The following is an 8014-nucleotide window of genomic DNA, read 5'->3' on the forward strand; positions in this document are numbered from 1 at the left end:
GAAAGTAGAAATTCAATTTTTGAAAAAAAAAAAGGATAATGACTTGAAATAAAATGGTTAGTAAATCTGGTATTCAATATTGAATACCAGGGCAGCCATTGTTACATAGTGGGTTAGGCCACTGCTTGGGATGCCCACATCCTACATTGGAATGACTGGGATCAAATCCTGAATTTGCTTCCAATCCAGTTTCTTAATAATGTGTATCCTTGGAGGCAGTGATGATGGCTAAAGTACATGGGTTCCTGCCATAAATTATTACAAGTCACTTACTTTCACTTAACATATCTCTATACAATATTGTATTTTTATACAATGGGAATGAAAAATGGATTAATCATTATATTTGCTTTGCAATTATATCTCCCTGTCACCTGCAAGGAACACCCATACGTAATCCCTGCCCTCTGGCTCTGACCTGGCTCAACAGGGCTGAACTGGGCATTTGTGGGGTGAACCAGTAAAATGATGATCTCTCTTCTCTTCATTGTCTCCTGTTCCCTCATCCTTGCTCTTGGTTTGCCTTTCTAGTAAGTGAATAAACTTTAAAACATGCTGAATACCAGTCTGACTCTGGATATTCCTTGTCTGGATTTTAGGTGTAACCATTTAAAATTTCTTCAGTGGAGAATTCACTCTTATAATGGGTGTAAAGTGGAGTACATCCCATGAGTAGTCTGTTCAGACAATGGATAGTCATTTAACCTAATCTATATAGGCTCAATTTAGAGCAAATAATATCTATCAAAATAGGAAGTAAGCATGAATTCAAAGGCATAATTTCATTAAAAATATATTTATTCCAATTCTACTTCCACATAAAAGAGGTTACCTGATTTTAGGTTTAGGCATTAATCTCTACTCTTTTTTCACATTCAAGGTTTTCCACTCTAGCTATGTCTTTGTCTTTAAGAAAAAGAGGACATTTAAGAGGACAGAAACATTTTTACTTGGACTGAATGGTTCTCTGTTTCTGATTCTTACAGAGGTTTTATCAATGACCTGCTTCTCTCTTGAGCTACTGTAAATTTGTCAGATTTTCATCTCTGGCCATCTTTCTTATGCAGTTAGTTCCCTTGAACTGAGAAGGGGCGTCTCTGTTTGAATACACCCAAAGGACTCATTTTATATTTCCCACAGACTGGTGGTTTCTTCCTTTTTTTTCCTGCTGGGTTTTCTCAGTCCTTCGGCATCCCTATAACCTAATGGAATATTCTTTCTCCTGTCTCACTCACCCTTTCCATTCTAAGGCTCACCTTTTCAAATCTTTGCTATTGTTATGGTTCTATTGTAAGCTATTAAGGGAAGGGTGCTATCTTAAAGGACATGGCCCTTATTACTTGTATTTCACACAACATAAAGAAAATTTTCTTTACATTTTGTTTTTGGATAAGGCAAATACAGATTAAAAACTGGAATACTGGATTAACGGTGTATCTGAAAGTAGGGATGGTGCAAAAAGAAAATACTAAAAGGGTAAAATAAATGGATAAGCATAAATTACTTAATATTTTTGTCTAAAATTTACAACTCAGAGACTCATATTTATTCCTGTTTTAGTAACACAGTCAGACTTTTTCTCTAGGAAAACATTGCCTTTTTCCTTACCAGATAATATCATAAAAATTTGTATTAAAATTACAATAACAGCCATAATTCATTTCAATATTTTGAAATTTTGTATTGATGCTATTATATATGTTGACAATACTGAATAGTTTTGAAAACTAAGCCTATAAAAATCCTGTTTGGCTTATGACATTTGCATCTTTGTTCTCAAAATAATGATTTTCTTAAGTATCTGTTTTCATACCCTTTTACCTATTTAACATCCTAAAACATCTGTATATTAATAAATATGAAATCCTTTAAAGTCAAGCAACTAGCAGAAAAATTGAAAAGTAATATAAATTTGAGGACATGATATAGTTTCAATCTTATCACAGTACATATTTGAGAAGGATTATGTTAAGATGTCTGAAATGAAATATATATACAATAACGGTAATCATGTTAGAGTAGTACAATAAAAAGGCATAATTTTTCTTTTCAATTTTCCATATATTCTACAATACTGTTAAGATACTTTTACAATTTAAAAGAGTAACAAAGAGAAAATATGTTATAAATTCGGAACAAAGTATACCAACCTACTCAAATGTCATTCATATTTTTGGTAGACTCATCATTTTTATAATGGCAAGAGAGTAAAACAACTCATAAGCATATTATCATTGAATGTTTTTTTAAGCCTCTTAGCTACATACATTACATTTGTGAAACAGACTTTACACTCACCCACAGAAGGTTAGCATTTCAATGTAATCCTCCTGCTTGTTCTCTCTGACTGAGAAACTGAGGAAATTTTTCAACGAGGATTTGGGTACCTGATTTTTGGTCCTATATTGATTATACTGTGTGTAGATTACTTAGTCCATGCCTAGTTGAAAAACATGACCAACTCCTATCTGCTTTTCCAAATGATAATTCTTTGAGTAAGAGAGTTGATACTGGGCCAAAATGAACACAATAATATAGATGAAAAATATGTTTTCATGACTCTTATAAACTATATGACTAATTTTAAAAAGTTCAATGTTAATTTTTCTTTTAAGAAAAATAAAAGTTATACTCTATTTATTGAGTTTTCAACTTCATTATGGCTCTCTTGAGTATATAGAAGAATAAACTGATGCTTTCTTAATTAAAGGATTTTAAATTTTCTGAGTTTTTTTTAAGATTTTTTTTTTAATTTGAAAGGCATGTCCAGAGAGAGAGAGAGAGAGAGAGAGAGAGAGATATTGAGAGAAAGATTTTCAATCCACTGGTTTACTCTCCAAATCGCTGATGGCTGAAAACTGCTGAGGTTGGTCCAGGCCAAAGCCAGAAGCCAGGTGCTTCCTCTAGGTCTCCCAAGTGTATGCAGAGGCCCAAGAACTTGGGTCATCTTCTCCTTCTTCCCTAGGCACAATAACAGGGAGCTGAATTGGAATTAGAACAACCAGGACTCAAACCCTCATCCATATGGGATGACAGTATAACAGGTGGCAGCTTTACATGTCATGCCACAATGCTGGCACTGAACTGAGTTGATTTTAATGAAAGAAGAATCGGGGCAGAATTCAAGAATTCTGATTTGAGAAGGAACAAAATGACTTTCCCTTCTGAAAGGATATATTTCATTTTGTGGTTTCAACATGCTTTTTAAAAACATAAATTTTTATCTCTATAACTGAACACTAGAGCTGCTTCTATTCACAAACACAATAACATAAACTATCATCCAAACCACTGATAAGTCATATCCATTACACCTTCAAAATATATTGGAAATCCATCCACTGCCTCATCTTTGTCACCATTCTAGGTCAAATCATTATTAGCTCACTCCAGAATTCCTGCCCAAACCTCCTTATTTCCACTCTTTGGTTATATCCTTGCCTGCCTTACAAAAAGAAGACAGAGAGGTCTTTAACAAAATAATCACTGCTCTGTGCCATGAGCAGATAATTTTAATGCTTTGGCTTCATGATTTGTGAAATAACTGCAATAAGAGTATTCACCTCTTGGCCAGCACCGGGCTCACTAGGCTAATCCTCCGCCTGCGGTGCCGGTTCCCTGGGTTCTAGTCCTGGTTGGGGCGCCGGATTCTGTCCCGGTTGCTCCTATTGCAGTCCAGCTCTCTGATGTGGCCCGAGAAGGCAGTCCTTGAGCCTTGCACCTGCATGGGAGACCAATAGGAAGCAACTGGCTCCTGGCTTCAGATCAGCGCAGCATGCCGGCTGTAGCGGCCATTTGGGGGGTGAACCAACGGAAAAAGGAAGACCTTTCTCTCTCTCTCTCACTGTCCAACTCTGCCTGTCAAAAAAAAAAAAAAAAAAGGAGTATTCGCCTCTTAGGGTTATGAATATTGTGTGAGCCAGCATGTATAATGTACTTATAACAATGTGGCTATATCATGAGCACTTCATACCTGTTAACCCCAGAATGTAAGAGCTAAGTTAGCAAACCTCTGAGACAGTGCCACACGAAACACAAAATGTAAAAGCTGAGTAGGTGTGAGCTACCAGTTTTAGTAGACAGGTACCAACTAAAAGAATAATTTTAAGAAGTGAAAGAGTACCCTACAAGAGTCACAAATGTGTAAACGTTGAGTAAGTAAAAAGAAGAATAAGGTCATTTGGGAACTTAGTTATAATTCATATACATACTCCATGAAAATAAGCCATAGTTTAACTTCATATAATTAAAATTTATGTTAATAGATAAATATCCAGAAGTATGCAAACTACACAAAAGTTCTTTTAAAAGTTCATTCTCTTCTGCCTCTCTTCTCTCTGTGTAACTCTGACTTTCAAATAAATAAATCAATCTTTTTTTAAAGAAAAAGGCGGGGGGGCTGACACTGTGGCGCAGTGGGTTAACTCCTGGCCTGAAGGGCCAGCATCCCATATAGGTGCCGGTTCGAGACCCAGCTGCTCCACTTCCAATCCAGCTCTCTGCTATGGCCTGGGAAAGCAGTGGAAGATGGCCCAAGTCCTTGGGCCCCTGCACCCACCTGGGAGACCCAGAAGAAGCTCCTGGCTTGTGGCTTCGGATCAGCGCAGCTACGGCTGTTGCGGCCAATTGGGGAGTGAACCAATGGATAGAAGACCTCTCTCTCTCTTTCTCTCTCTCTCTCTCTGTCTCTCTCTCTCTCTGCCTCTCCTCTCTCTGTGTAACTCTGACTTTCAAGTAAATAAATAAATCTTTAAAAAAAAGGTCACAGATAGGGGGCCCCATGGTGGTGCTGTAGCAGGTAAAGCCACAGCCTGCGATGGCAGCATCCCATATTGGTCCCAGATGTTCTACTTTCCATCCAGCTCTCTGCTATGACCTGGGAAAGCAATGGAAGATGGCCCAAGTCCTTGGGGCCCTGCACCCACGTGGGAGACCTGGAAGAAGCTCGAGGTTTAAAAGAAAGTTTATTTTGGTACAAAACATTTTCATGATCATATCTGAAGGAGGTTTTCAAGAAGTTTGTAGAAAATGCATAACATGAATCTTAACAGAAATGAGCTGGGAATAGGAGAGGGAGGAGGAGCTGGGGTGGGAGTTGGGGTGGGAAGGCTGGTATAATGGAAAAAAATCACTATATTCCTAAAATTGTACTTAAAAAATTTGTACTCCTTAAATAAAAGATTTCTTTTTGGGAAAAAAAAACTATGGATTTCAAAAATTTCTGCACAAAAGTAAACTTATCTTATAATTCCATTTTCCCCACAAGTTTTTTGAAGCATTCTCATATATGAGCCTGTTTGTATATATTTAAGTGAATATTTTAGGGATACAAGTGAGGCAGGATGTTGATGAAAAGCACAGCTTCCAGCTAGACTGCTTGGGCTACCATCTCAGCTTTACCGTTTAGTGAATAGATGACTATGGGCAACTGCTGTGCTTCAGCTTTCTAATCTATAAAATGCAGATAATAGCAACTACTTTAGAGCATTGCTTTGAGGATTAATTGAATTCATATTTGTAATTAGTATTTGTAATTAGGATCTGAAATTAATATTTTTCTGAGAACAGTATCAGCCACATAGTAAGTACAATGTAACTGTTTGCTAAGTACTATAAAAATTAGCATTTTTTCCTTTTATCATTTCTTTCACGGTTTTTTTAAGAAGTGGCATTTTTAGTTGGTTTGATTTTTTTTCACATTGGTATTCATGACACATTAAATATATTGAAGGGTATTATCATGTGAAAAACTTTAGGACAATGTCAAATTAATAGTTGTAGTCAGGTTTTCAGGCTTTCACCTGCACTCCCATGTTTTTAAAAATCTATGGACTCCAAAAAAGGCTCCTAACAATATTTTACATGTAAATTATAAAGTCCAAAATATTATAATAAGACAAACAAATTATAACAAGGCAAACAAAAAACAAAGTCAAATATTAGCATCTAAATAGAAACATTTTGCTGCCTCTTATAAAATCTCTGGGGAAGGGTATTAATATTGGAAACTTCACTACTGTTATTGAGCCACTTCAGAACACTGTACTTTGGTAGGGCCCAGAGTAGTACACAATAAGGCATAGTGGGTAGAGCAGGCATATGGCCTAGTGGTGAAGATGCTGGTTGGGAGGCCTGCATCCCATATCAGAGTGGCTGGGATAGAGCTTCAGCTCTGCTCCTGATTCCAACGGTCCTGTTAGTATGCACCTAGGAGGTGCATGTATGCCTCATGCACTTGGGTCTTTGTCACCCATGTGGAAGACCCAGGTAGAGGTCCAAGCTCTTGGATTTTGCTTGGCCAAGCCCTGGCTGACATGACTATTCAATATGACTGTGTGTGCCAGAATTTCTATATTAAGAATTAGCCATTGTTTGAGAAAGTCACTCAGGATACCCTCTTTATAGCCACAGTTTTTAAATCTGTTTGTTATCTTTTCCCCTATTATAAACCTGGGTGTATTGAAAAGAAGTGATGTGTTCTATCCAGTGTAGTAATCAATGCCAGGTAAGGCTGTATAATTTTAAATTTATTAAAATTACTAAATCTAAAAATTCAGCTCCTCACACTAAATGCATTCAGACTCTAAAGCTACTTGTAACCGATGGCTACTATATCCACCAGGACAAACACAAAAGCTCTATTATTGCAGAAAATTTTATTAGGCAATGTTAAAATATTTGAGATAAATATTATAGAATCTTAATATTTAGTTGAAATTATACATATTCCAAATGATCAAGAAACTATTTTCCCAACTGTATAAAAAGATTTTAAAATTAAGTATACTTCCTGTTCTTTATATAATTCTTTTTTTTAAACTTTTATTTAGTAAATATAATTTCCAAAGTACAGTTTATGCATTACAATGGCTTTTCCCCCCATAACTTCCCTCCCAACCGCACCCCTCCCATCTCCTGCTCCCTCTCCCATTCCATTCACATCAAGATTCATTTTCAATTCTCTTTATATACAGAAGATTGATTTAGTATATATTAAGTAAAGATTTCATCAGTTTGCACCCACACAGAACATAAAGTGTAAAATACTGTTTCAGTACTAGTTATAGCATTAATTCACATTGGACAACACATTAAGGACAGAGATCCCACATGAGGAGTAAGTACACAGTGATTCCTGTTGTTGACTTAACAATTTGACACTCTTGTTTATGGCGTCAGTAATCTCCCTAGGCTCTAGTCATGAGTTGTCAAGGCTATGGAAGCCTTTTGAGTTCTCTGACTTCGAACTTATTTAGACAAGGTCATAGTCAAAGTGGAAGTTCTCTCCTCCCTTCAGAGAAAGGTACCTCCTTCTTTGATGCCCCATTCTTTCTACTGGGATCTCACTCACTGAGATCTTTCATTTAGGTCCTCTTTTTTATTTTTTTTCTTTTTTCCAGAGTGTCTTGGCTTTCCATGCCTGAAATACTCTCATGGGCTTTTCAGCCAGATCCGCATGCCTTAAGGCCTGATTCTGAGGCCAGAGTGCTATTTAGGAATCTGCCATTCTATGAGTCTGCTGTGTATCTCACTTCCAATGTTGGATTGTTCTCTCCCTTTTTTATTCTATCAGTTAGTATTACAGACACTAGTCTTGTTTGGTGATCCCTTTGACTCTTAGACCAATTCAAACCATATTGCAAAATAAATCAGTAGCAAATAAATATAGAGTAATCTTTGGCTATAAATTAATGCCAATCTAAGCCAACCTAGTGTTTGTGTTCTATTATTTTGTATATTAGAAAATTTATTTTCATCTAGAAAAGCAGCAAATATGTTACAACCTAATTCTGAATACAATGAACTGTACTGCGTATTTTTAATCCAATGGACTTTGAATGGAATTTAACAATGAGAGACTAGGGAAATTTAACCTAAGTTCTATAGTTGGATTTATTTTGCTAAGTAGCCAAAGACCATTTTCATAACAATGCAGCCTCCACAAAGGTGTCTGTAACATATGTAAGAACTTACAAACAGATCAAACATTAGTTATAGAACTGCTTAATGGTTT

This window comes from Lepus europaeus, chromosome 2 (assembly GCF_033115175.1).
Source record: "Lepus europaeus isolate LE1 chromosome 2, mLepTim1.pri, whole genome shotgun sequence".
Lineage (NCBI taxonomy): Eukaryota > Metazoa > Chordata > Mammalia > Lagomorpha > Leporidae > Lepus > Lepus europaeus.